A 13,884-nucleotide genomic window follows, 5' to 3' on the forward strand; every position below is an offset into this window, starting at 1 on the left:
GTGATGAATTTTCTTCCTTGTAATCTTCATCTCCACAAATAACCAGTCTTTCGATGAATCTTGTATTTGCAAGTGGAGAGGACATTTCTATATGCATGAATATAAAAGCCATGTCAAGCTCTCAAAGACCTGCTTACTACAATGAATCGTTCTCTAATTTTAACTGACGGTGCGTTTGCGCAACGCTTTGTTGAAAAAGTTTTTCAAGTGATTTTAAATTTTTGTAAGAAACAATAATTTTTTTTTTCATATTAAAAGGTCTAAGAAGAAAGAGAGAAAAAGTCCTAGTATTTAAGAATTTGTTAACAAAAGAAATTAAATTTTTTATGATTTTTCGAAGATCAGTTTTTAAAAAATTTTATTGGGATATTCGAAATAATTTTGTTTTGTCCTGATGATAAACAGAAATCTTCGTTTTTTAATAAATAGATAGAACATTTTTTCCTCTTAATGTCACGTGGTACACGAGGTTTCCCGTAAGTACTAATCACTTCTATTTTAATTTAACAGCGTTAAGTAATTCGTATTAATTAAAAATTTGATTAACTGAAAATGTACATTAGTTAAAAAAATATACTCTAAATTAGCTTCCCGTTTTTTAAGATACAAATACAAAGGCCACAACAGACGAATTGCCCAACAAGTTAGCTGAAAGAATTATGCCTATAAAAAATATGGATGTCGAATATAAACAAATATAGCAACCGAATATAAAAGCATATATCATCAATATATATATATATATATATACGGGGTGATTATAAAAAAAACTATCCCGACATATGGGCTCCTAACTATCATACTATTCACAGAAACTGAATGAAATTTTGGCATAAGGTATTTTGAGGTATGCGCTCAAGAATGATATGTAAAACAACAGTGTCACTCTAACAGTTACGGTTACAGTGAGAAAATTTCGAAAATATCAAATGGCAACACCAAGTTTTGGAATGCGATCTCCATACTGAAAAACGCTAAATAGCGTTGGAATGGCACCTGTAGCACGAAAATCCCCGGAGCTAGGCAAGGAAAAAGTAAAAAGGACTTTGCCGTGCACCAGAGCATTAATGTTCGTTTCATTCGTCACACCGTTTCTTCGGCTGAGGCCTGATTAGTCCTCCACAAGGTCATGTGGAAAATTTGTGAAACACAATAAAATGCTTTATTTTATGCTGCTTCTCTGTCCTTATTGGTTGTCCTCACTTTTAGCCTAACTACCGCCGGTGATTTTCATGCTACAGTTGCCGTTCGAACGCTATTTAGGGTTTTTCACAATGGAGATCACGTTCCAATACAAAAAACTTGGTGTTGCCGTTTGATATTTTCGAAATTTTCTCACTGTAACCGTAACTGTTAGAGTGACACTGTTGTTTTCCACAGTTTCTGTGAATGGTATGATAGTTAGGGGCCCCATATCTCGGGATAGTTTTTTTATAATCACCCTGTATATATATATACAGTCAAACCTCGTTAATGCGTTACCCGGTTAACACGTCACTCCGCTTACCGGATCACTTTTTGGAAGTCCCAATTATCTTCAGGCAGGAATTGGCACAGCTATGGCTTACTCCGTTTAACGAGTCACTCCGCTTATCAAGTCATATTTTTGTTCTCCCAAGAGTGACTCATTAACGAGGTTTGACTGTATATATATATATATATATATACACATACACATATACAGGGTCATTCAAAACTCAACGTACACAGAGCGATGAATTACTCACCATTCTACTAGTTATGAATAGCATAGAATGGAATTTAGCTATAAATAGGTAAACACGAATCTTGCCCATCCTCTAGCTAATGCTGTGAAATTAGCATATTTCGATCACACATTCAATGTAATAACTAAAATACATTCAGTACAATTCATGTTATAATTCCGTTTTTATTCTTTCTTTCACACTGAGCGCAATTCCGGTCTATCGTCATGTGGGTAATACTACCGAATGAGTTGTGTCGGAAGTGTGCACGTGTACCTAACAAGCTGAATGCGTATCTAATGTTTTGCGTGAATTTTTTTAGTACTGCCATCTATTTTTCGAATTGCACGTAAAGGGGTGTGATGATTGAATATTTGTATTGCTGTGTGACTGATGCTCTTCGTGGCGAGACTTTTCAACGGGGAGATCGGCTCGCATTGACGCCTCGAAGTTAAGAACCATAGAAAACTAACTTCAGTCAAACACTGTGTTTTTATTCTGAATTGTAAATTATAGTAAAACAACCGTCAATGACTATTCAGTAGAATTTTTATATTGGGTGATTCTTATGTAATCGGCCGAATGAATTTTCCAATAATTTTGTAGTTGATGCATGTAACCTAATGACCTGATAACCTGATGCATGTAAAATTACATTTGGACATATTAATCTGGGGATTTTGTGGGGCCAAATAAGAGAATAATTTGTGGATGGTGCAAACAAATGGCACATATGGTGCTCAGTTCATGGATGGATACGTAAAAATGTGCATTCGCATGGTTCCACTTTTCCAGATGTGTGAATCAGGACAATCAGCGATGGAACACTGCAACAGTCACGGAGAATATGAAACGTCGAGTGGCTGCGTCCCTTCAAGAAGAAGGCACCCACTTTCAACAGCTGCTCTATTAGCAATTAATGATGATACTCTAACGTACAGCTCACAATACAAGGACAGTTATACTGGGTGTCCTGTAAGTGGTAGCACTACCTATATCTCATCAACCGTCTGTCGTAGACGTACGATTCATATGTTCGAAAAATGCTCAACAGGCGTTCAAAAATTACCCTATACCAGTTTTGAGAGTGAAAATACAGTGTGTAACGAAAATACAGTGCGTAACGGGACTTCATTAGATTAGGGATTCATCCTGATCCTCGCTTGCAAACGATGCCACCAGCGCGCTTTCAGGGTGATGACGCTGCGATCTTCTTAACGGAGGAGCTGGTGCCGGAGTTACAGCTGGAGGAGTCGGATCCCCTTATCTTCTCGGGATGTTGCTCAACGAATTTCATCATTTTTCTTATCTTTTCTTTTGATTCCCCTCGACGTAGCATGCCAAGCACTCATGGTCTGTGTAGATCGGCAGCCGGCAAACGGAAGTGAAAGGGCGCCATTTCTGGACCCCATGTGGCGTAGCGCAGGCGCATGTCGGGCTCAAGACAAGAGCATTTATCGCTGGCAATCGTTTTAAATCGATGTATGGTTGCCGGGAAAGGCCCATGACCGGTGACAAATAAGATGAGCTCGCGTGACCAGTCCCCTGCTCCTAGTATCTACTTTCTTATTTCATGAGTTGATCTTTCTGACGCCTCCGGCATATCCCAATCCAGTTGTCAATTTGCTAGCATGTCCCTCCAGAAGAGTGACTTGGCGTAAGAAGCTGGATATAAGAGCTTGTCGCAAAAAGATTCCGGTATGGGTAGCTTCTTTAGCTGCCGCATCCGCTAGCTCGTTTCCCCACTGACCGTTATGGGCTTTTACCCAGGGGATGCGTATTGATGGGTGAGATACAAGTACTCCTAATCCTTTTGACCATTGTGTTTTCAGAGAGCAGGTTTAGAATGACCTGGATACTCGAATGGCTATCCAATCTTATTAAAGTCTGCGTCTTTTTTGTAGCTGCGTTCAGAGCTGCTGTAAATATAGCGAGCATCTCAGTTTGATAAACTGAATTATTTTATTTTAGTTTAGTAGCCCATTTATCCACGATCTCGGTTCCCACTGTTTTTATACAGGCAGCTCCTGTACCTGATTAGAGTTTATAGCCATCGGTATAGTATACGACGGTTTTTCATCAGGTGTATCATCCTCCGAAGTACTCGAGGCACTTGATTGACCTGTAGAGATTCTGCAGGATGGGAGGGCCAGTCTATAGTTTTTTGCTCGAACTCGTCCGGGACTAATGTTCCCTCTAGCAATGGGCATGGCTACGGGCCAGAAACTGGAATACGCAGCATGACCATATGATACGTATTTTACGAGGCATTCCCGTAATTTTGGTGTGATCCCGGCTTTTTAATAAAATGTCCCGTTTTCCCCAATATTTTCGACAATGCTTAATTAAACTTCATTCTTTACTGAAAAAGTCTGAGATTATTTTCATAATGTATCAAACATATTATGATAATTATGACTCTTCCTATAATTAAGCATATTTATATCATAGTCATATAAATATGTTTGTCTTATTTGTTACACACACACTTTTTTTCTCATAAGTTACATTTTAATCCATTGAAACTTGAAGTAGCTCCCTATTCCTAAAATTAACAATTTTTCAGTAATTTTAGCAATAGTTGGCCACTTAACTATTTTTAGACTATTTTTGGCATAATTAGCAACTTTAATTGTTTTATACATCTTTTTATGGTAATAATTGGTGATATCTTGTATGGAGTGATAGCTTGTATGGAGCAGGATTTACCGTGTTTTTATGAAGAAAACGGTAGGTCAGCCTAGGTAGAATTATATCGTTTTGCATGCACATTGATACTTTTATATCAGAATACCTTTCGCGGGCCGAGTTGTAATCTCTTGGAGAGCCCGAGGCCGTTGTGGTGCAACCTTGCTTAATACGATTCTACAATATTTTTCAAAATGGGTATATTACACTACTGTAGCTAAAAATTACAATTCATTTCAATTGTAATTTTTTTTTGTAACTCAAACCCTTTGTCTAAGCCTGTTTCAGAACTTCAATAGGAGTTCCTGGTGTTTTGTGAGAAAATAAGGACGGGCTGGATAGGAAACGGAATCTAGTGTGTTATCTTCTAGAAGTGCAAAGCTTTCGAAACAACCATGGTTGGCTACTGATTTAATTTGATCTGTGAAACTCTGGGAAGATAAACAACGGACGGACTCTTCCCATTTCACCCACCATTAGCAGGAGCGGACTCTTCTATAACTCGCGGAGTAGTGTATAAGCAACCAAACAAGAAGACTATGTATTTGTTGATTCTCACTCTCCCATCTCGAAATAAAACTGTTTTTTTCCCCTTTTGCCCTGTATGTATACAGTATATATTTATTTTCTTATTCTTTATTTTATAAAGATTCTGAAGTGCTTTTCCTTGAAACCTAAACTTGATTTAAAGAAAATTACTTCTTTACTTTCAAAAAATATATATCGTTTCATCCCATTTACACAAACTCTTTTATTTACCATCATTTTATTTTTTCCCATCAATATTTTCTTTTAATTCAAACATTCGCGTTTCTTTTCGTTTTGTTTTACTCTGAAAACAATAGAACTTGCAACTTTAATTTCTTTTAGATCTTATTCCTTCGCTATGTGAAAATTATCAAAAAAAATCACTTCTGATACACAACTGTAGAAAGTTCATTGGTCTTTTTTGTCAAAAAAAAAAGGTAATCATGTGTGTGGACAAAGGATTTTTTTTACATTAAGTGTTTTTATATTTTTTTTTAGTTAGGACACGATGGAACACTCAGAAGCCATTTCATTAACTACCTTATTTTTTGTCTGTATTTGTCCGTGCTGAAAAAATGATCACTCTTTCTTCGAAAGGGAGTGATTAGTATTCTTTTCGTAAAAAGATATTTGATATTGATAGATTCTAGTTAAAGTTATAAAATTAACCGAGAAACGTTTCTTCTTTACTCATTAAAATAGTTTTATGAAGAAAAGTGGAGATAATTTTAGAAAGAAACAAGAAAAAAGAATTTTTAATCAATTGATTGATCAAATTATGTAACATTCAAGCAGGACCGTAACTGGGGGGGGGGGGGTGGGGGGGTAGGAGGGCAGCTGTCCCGGGCGGCAAAATTTAGAGGGTGGCAATTTTAGATGGAGGCAAGGAAACCATCATAAAATTGTCGAATTTAAAAGTTAAGGTGTGGCAAAATCATGTTTACCCGGGTGGCAGAAATCCTAGTTGCAGGCCTGCATTCTCTCAAGGCATCTTCAAAGGGTGTCATCACCTCTAAAGTCAATTCTTCAAAAATGACTGAAAAACACTCTGTTTTTACCCAAATCAAATGCGAAGAAATTCAACTTTTTCTTCTAAAATTCAAGAGAAAAGAATTGAAATGAAATATATAGTGAAAATGAAAGAGAGAGAGACAGAGAGAGAGAGAATAGAAGAAATAAAAATTGAACTCGATTTTCCAAATTGCAGTGTTTTATTTTGTCCGTAAGATTGAAAAAAAAAGCAACTGCATCTCTCAAAATCTTTGAAAACTTTCATAAATATGTCTACGACGCGTGTTATTACAATTAACCTGGAATTTAGATAACTGATCATTCGTTGGAATTTATGAATTTTTAATGTTTGGGGGAAAAAAAAATCAAAACTCGCTTTTTCTCACTGTGAATTCAAAAAAATATTTTTTAAATACTTCCCATTGGTAAAATTCTAAATCAGAGGTTGCGTTTACTGACACATGTCGACTAAACATCTTCTGAAAAATTTTATAAATTTGTGTGCCGTTGTTTTTTTGTTTATATTCAATCTTACGGACAAACTGAAAAACTTCAGTCTGAGAAAATCGCTTTTGAAGTGTTCTTTTCTTAAAAGCATTTACACTATACTTCATTTTCTCTTCGACTTTAGAAGAGGAAAATGTCATATTGAAAATAAATTTTTTGCATTTGGTTTGAAATCAAAACGAAGTATTTTTCAGTTATTTTTGAGAACTATTTGACATTTTGAGGAAGAATTGACTTTAGAGGTTGAGACACACCTCTCAAAAGGATCGAAATATTTTGGAATCCGATCTTCATTATTTCCGAAAGAAAATTCGCATCCATTAGGTGGAAAATAAGTTTTGAATATAAATAAAACTCACTTTTTTTTTTAAAGCCTCTCTAAAAAAAACAACAACAAAAACATCGGATTTCACGCTCCCGCTGAATCCAACCGATCAAAAACTACCACAGTCATAGTTTTTCACCTGAATATGAAGCAGATTTTTTCCGATTCCAACTAAAATCCTTAGGATTACTCTTACCACGTTCGATTTACGATGAAAGAGGAAATCTAGTGAGAATAAAAATCCCTATTGTAAAGATACCACCGGATCAACTGGAGGTTTAAGTAATCTTGCCGATTTTCGAAGAAATTTTCATAACCCTCTATGTTCTATGGTTCCCTGTATATTTGAATATGCGTGGCAAATAAATGCTAAAAAAAACCTATTATACCAATGTTTTCAGTATTTTAGAAAGTGCATCTTTTGTTGTCATTTCACTACAAAATAAGGTACAAAATGTTTTATTTAAGGTACAAATGTATTTTATTAGAAAGAGTTCATTACTTGCCGGTGTCGTTTTTTGAGAGCTGCTGAAACTTCATGTGTTTAGAATGCATGTAAATTTTATACAATTGTAACAATTTGATGGAATCGGAAATAAAATTCAAGAAAGCAAATTTTTAATTTTGCTGAAAAAGATTTTATCTGTTTTTAGATAACATTGAAATCAAGGCGAACTGCATATTTTACATTTAATTAACAATTTTAGCTCATTAAAAACTCCACTATAATTAATTAAATCGCTGCGTTGATGTACTATTTCAATTAAAAATATGCTAACCGACACCAATTTACCTCTGTTGTTTGTAAAAAAATATATAAATATAAATTAAATACGTTTTTATGGGATGAACAATAGAGGGTTGAATATTTCCAGTGTGATAGAATTTTTTTGTTTAAAATGGGGTACAATTGATGCAATACAGTTGATGCTGCTTATTAGAATCATTGATAATGTTATGATTGGGTATTGTTATCACTTTTGGAAAGAACGGAACAGACCAATATAAATAACATAAGAAAAAAATGGTTTTTGTTATCGAGACTTCGGGTAACGTTATCATTTTTTTTACGTCGGAAGTTTTTTTCCCCATCCTGAGGCTAAGGTTTAACCAAACTTATTTATTTTATAACCTGTAAAGTAATCGTTATGATAACGGACTGCAAGACTATGTAGGAGGATAGACGGTATTCTCGGTCTCACCCCCACCCACTTGTCAACAACTATTTCCTTACTTAATGTCGTGATGAGTTCGTGGTATTCGCTGTGACCCATGTGCATGTGGAGATGTTTTTTCAATGGCCTTTTTTTATAGTGAAGGCAAATGTATGATGAAAAAAAAATCCATTTCCTTCAGTTCTTGATCAGTTTCTTTCACACACAGTTGAATAGATTCAAATTTCTTTATCCCGAGAGACTTTCTCAAGGTATCTAAGGCACATTATAAAAATTATTGTAATTCGAGATATACATTAGGCAGTTCTATTCTAACGTCACACAATGGCTGAGTGACAAAAATCAGGATTTAACCTCAAAGGAAAAAAATTCCCGTTTCAGGAGAGAATAATAAAATAAAATAAAAATAGAACGATTGACCATTTTGCATTTAATTATGTGGGAAAGAAAAAGAGTTGTCCGGGTTTACCAACACCTGGTTACCATACGTCTTGTTTGGCCAAACGGGATGTATGGGCACCGTACTTGCGAAGATGACTTTTTGGCTATAGTTATTATTTGCTTCCTGTTATCAGAAACCTCAAGTATCGATGTAATCACGTTAAGCGGCTTGCACTGTACTTATTTATCTACTTAGACGAACCATAAAAGGATTTTAATACTTTTAGTCACGAACTATACATATAGACATTAAATAGAATCAGTTTCAAATATGCAATCGCTGTTGTTGTATTTCAGCTTATTTGCCTTCAATATTGACGACTCTCTCTCTATCAAGAAATATGAAGGTTACGAAAAACTATTTCCATTCTAAAAGTATTATCCACGATCCATGTTGCAATATCGATGTTTACTGCGAATATAGTTACGGTATTTCGAAACTGAATTAATCAATTTGAATACATGTATGTACGCACATTTTCGTATATAGATCACAAAATTTATTATTTCTATTGGGATGAAATACGACTTGCGATATTGCGAGAAATATACACGTGTTCGTCTATATTAATTTTGTAGAGTAGAAACATTTATTAACATATGTTTTATTTGAATCGAGACAGGGATATTAATATTAAGTATTAGTCTCAAATGAGCTGATATTTTGAAACTTTCCTATGGAAGTGTAAGCGACGAAAATTTATCCATCTCATTGCGACGGCTTGGCTGATTCATCAGGTATAGAACTTTTCTTTTGCTCTCTGTTGGACGCACCTGTATCTGTTTCCCAATGAACTCCGGTCAAAAGGGTATTGGATGTAAGAGAGAAGATACCTTCATTATCTTCTGTTCCCGAAAGATGGAAAGCATAGAGTGGATAACAACTTATTTCGGAGAAGAGACTGCAACTGATGGTAGGTTTCTAAGATATGGTTCGGGCCGAGATCGATAAAACCAATCTGTCGTTAGTCACAGACGATGGCATGGCTTTCTCGGTATTCAATTCCTTTCAACCCCATATTTCCTCTTCCTTCCAATCTGTCTCATAACTGTGCCACCATCTTCGCCACAGTTTGCTCAATTCTCAGAGATACGTATACGAAGTGAAGTTGTGTATTTTATCTATTTCCTAGGAAACTCGATATTTGCTTTCTTGTAATCCAAATTCAATTGTTTCTTTATCATATATATTACTGTTTGACTTAAAAAAAGAAACTTATGATTCAAACAAAACCATATTTACATTTAGTTAATTTATTTTATTTTTCTTAATTGTTATTAGCTTTGGTTTGCTGTATTTAGGCCTATGACAACAATATTTTTATGGACTTATTTTCGTTCTTTATTATGCATACATATTATTTTATTATTTATTTCCTTATTTGTTTATGTATAAAGAATGTCCTGTAAGTCAAAATGCAATGCGGCCTTTATATGTCATCAACCGTTCGTCGTAGAGATATGGTCCCAATTGAAAAAAATGCCCAAAATGTGTTCAAAAACCAACCTGTACTAGTTTTGAAGTATAAATATACCGAGTCATAAAATAGAAAAAATCTACATTTTTATACGCTCCCCTCCCGAATCCTTTAACTTTCAATTAGAAAATTGTTACTCTGAGGCCATCAAAAGAAATTACATGTTTTTAAGTGCAATATTCGCTGAGATATTATAGAATTAAAATATCGAAGAAAAGTTCAGAAAAACATCATAAACTAACGGAGAACGACCCTTTCCCTCATTTATGCTGTTCTTTCTCGCATTTGCTTCGATTTTTGATTTCAAATATCTCAGCGAATATTGTACTTAGAAACATGGAAGTTTCCATTTTGATTGCGTCAAGGGAGGCAGGGCAACGACTTTCTAATTGAAAGTTAGAGGGCAGGGAAACCGTATAAAAATTTAGATTGTTTATTTTATGGTACTCTATATTTTTAAATCAAAACCGGTACAGGGTGATTTGGGGAGTTATTAAATTGGAACCAGATCTCCACGACGAATGGTAGGTGAAGTAAAGGCCGCGTTAGGAGTTACAGGACGTTGTCTATAGGGGAAATTGTTGTACCGCGCGAGAGAGTAAAACTTGGTATAGTTTTAAGAATATTGCGTTCTAGCTGATGTTTTTGGAGTGTAAGAGATGAGAAATACACATAATCTCACAACTGAATGTTATTTCGGCTCTTTGTTTGTGACCTTTACAGAGCTTTTGCATGTTATAAAATTGTGTTGTTGTTTTTGCTGTATTTCTTCCCAACATTAGAAGCTTAATGTTCAGTAATTATACCCTATGGAGTCACCTGATAAATAATACAAAGTTCTCATTAATTCCAAGCTATGCGAATAATGTTATTAATATTTTTCTGAAATGGTGGAACGTCGTGTACTTTGAAACGGTGTAAGGCTTGAAGTTTTTATAATTTGGCTTGTCTACTCAACTTTTACTAATTTTTAACATTTCTTTTTTTGCACTTTTTTGTTCTTTTCGAATGTATATTGTACATTATTTTAAATTGCAGTTCTACAATTCTCTTTCACAAAAACTTCAGCTACACAACTTTTCTTCTCTTCCCTTCATATTTGATTTTCTCCTGGTCAAATTTGTTGGATAATATGTAAAGTATACAGCTTGTGAAGCGTCTAACAAAAACTTTGACCAAGTAAACTTCGTTAGGAGGAGAGGGGAGAAAATATTTTATCATCCACCAGCGCCAGATGTAGCAAATGTTTTGTTGTTGTATCCTAATGCAATTACAACGTAGCATAAAAGGAACTGACAGGTAACAAAAGATTTAGAAATATTTTATCTTTCCTACAAGTATGATGCAGAAGAACAGTTATGCATTTCATCTACATAAATGCACTCCTAGCTCCATTATTGTTACTTTTGTGCGTATATATTAATAATCATATTTGTGCGCAATTATTGATATATTTTCCATTTAAATAATATGATTTAAATCAAAAAATACTCATTATATTTTCTTTTAGCGATATTAGTAGATTTGTTTCGTTGTAATTTCATTCTTTTTCAATATATAACACTACAGGTTTAAAGATACAAGACTTTTGTGTACCCGGGAACACATTTTTGCCTTTGCTAAAAATCTATATTTCATGCTTGCAGTGAGAAAGGGAGATAATTTAAATTTCATGCGATGTTTCACACAGTATACAGATACTAAAAATTAATTTAGTGAAAATTTGCAGTAAAAACGGACTGTGAGAAAAAAATTAATTTGGAAAATAATTTTCCAATGTATCACTCTCTCCCCAGCTTATGTATGCAGGTATTAACGTTTTTATTATATCTATCTTAATTTTTCAAGCTTTTTTTCTCTCTTAATTTTTTTTTCCAGCCACCTCGTTGGGCAAATTACCTATTGTGGCTTCTGATTTTATTTTTATTAGGTTATGAAAATATAAAAGAAGCGAGCAATAAATTTTTAAAGATTCTGAAATTGTGGTATTTTGCCGAATATAAGATTCCTAAAGCTGTTTTACAGCCAAAATCTTTTTTCCATTCAAGAACTTTCAAGGTAAACGTGTAATAACATGGTACAAGATTGAAAAAAAATGGAAAATCCATTGTGGCAACGGTTTGGGATATGGGCATAGACTTTTATTACCTTCATATCGAATGCTATAAAGAACATTATATTGTTCGCCTCAATTGCTTGAAACATTTGTACTTCCATGAGTTACCCAACAGTTTTCAAAGATTGGCGATAAGATGTTATATCTTGATGTATAGGTCAATAAGATATTCGCCTAATGTAAGTATCAAAGCATGTTTAGAGGTGTCAAGAATTCAATACCCGGCTCATCCTTGTCAACAACTTTCCTGACGTAGAAGTGCAACAGATACGGTGACAGCATGTCCACAGAAAAGATTGCTACCGCGAGGGGTCCCACACGGAATAGTTAGCGCGCCAACCTCTCTGTGACTATAAAAAAAGTTTCCGTTCGGAATCGGTGATGAATTTAGACGCCGGTCTGTCCTAGTGTGCAGAAAATGACCGTGGGGCGATAATAATGATCAAAGGATTTTCTAAGCTAAAAACCCAATCTCTCTCTCTAAATCTTTCACAGTGACTTGAGGAAGTTACATTAAAGTAAAAAAAAAAGTGGAATGATAAAAAATACACAGAAGCAAAGAAATAATTAAACTGAAGAGATTTTACTTCTCTTTCTGTCTCTCCATGTGATTAGTGGTAACTTTTAACATACTTTTCTGATTTGCCTCGATGAAGAGAAATGTTAGACACACGTTTATCAAACGAAATTCAAAAAATCGACGCCAAAAACGTGACTATTTTTCAAAACATGAAAATTCTACACTTTCAAAGAAAAAACATTTGTATGGAAAGAACAAAAAAAATTGCAAAGTAAGTTCTTTTCGGAAAAAAGCTACTCGAGGCGCACAGAAGTGCTCTTCTCCAAATAATGTTTCACAGCTGATAAAATGTCACGATTGATTTCGAAAAGACTCGATTATGTTTTAGCTTTCAATCCTCATCACAGTATAACGTTCTGCAATTTTTTTTTTCATTAAGAGGTACGGTATTGAAACTTTCATTAATAAAGAGGAAGGAAAAAGAAAATATCCATGGATTTTCCGATGACTTCTTTTTTTTTTCTGTGAGAGACACCTCAATACACACTTCTGTAGCATCTGGAATTCTTTCTTTCATTTTGGGCTTGTGGTCATCCGTGTACATATACGATTTCCAGCTCCCATCAACCCTCCCTGGTAATTTTTTTATAAGATGTGTAGCATTTTTTTTCCATGTTTCTCCTTTTTCGAGAGTAGCTTTGTATTTCTCCAGTTCTCTTTCAGTTTGTCGTAGATTTTTCTCAACGGTATATTTGATTTTTGCTGAGTCAGTTGAGCGAGTAATTTAAGCAGAGTATCGATTCCTTAATCAGCTCTATATTTCCGAGTCTTTTACTCTATACAGGTTGTCCTGTAAGTGATAATTCGTGCTTTATCTCAACAACCGTTCGTAGTAGAAGTATGGTTCTAATTTAAAAAAGAATCACTCTATACCAGTTTCGAGATTGAAAATACAGTGTGTTATAAAATTAAAAAAAAATCGAAATTTTTTTGCGGTTCCCTTGCCCTCAAACTTCCAGTTAGATGAAAGTTGTTGCCTTCAAAAATCGAAGAAAAGTTGAGAAAGAACAGTATAAATGAGGGAAGAAAGTACTGTCCGTTAGTTTACGCTGCAATTCGTTGAACAGACTTTTTCAAGAAATGAATGGAGAAATCAAGAACATCGTTATTAATACTTAGACAAAACAGTCATAATCTTTTTTATGGGCAATGTATTATATATTTTTAATTAAACTAGCAACAGCCCTTTTGTATCTGGTTCATCGATTATTTTGGATTTTTGGATGAGAGAGAGATAGAATTGAATCTGCTATTACGAATGCACCAACACATAAGGTTTTTATGTAATTTAGATTTGTAAACACTTTTTAAAGGTTTTGGGTGGTATAA

The sequence above is a fragment of the Pholcus phalangioides genome, unplaced genomic scaffold (genome assembly GCF_987345545.1).
Source record: "Pholcus phalangioides strain wild (caught in Gottingen) unplaced genomic scaffold, Ppha-v1.0 ptg000015l_1, whole genome shotgun sequence".
NCBI classification, from domain to species: Eukaryota; Metazoa; Arthropoda; class Arachnida; order Araneae; family Pholcidae; genus Pholcus; species Pholcus phalangioides.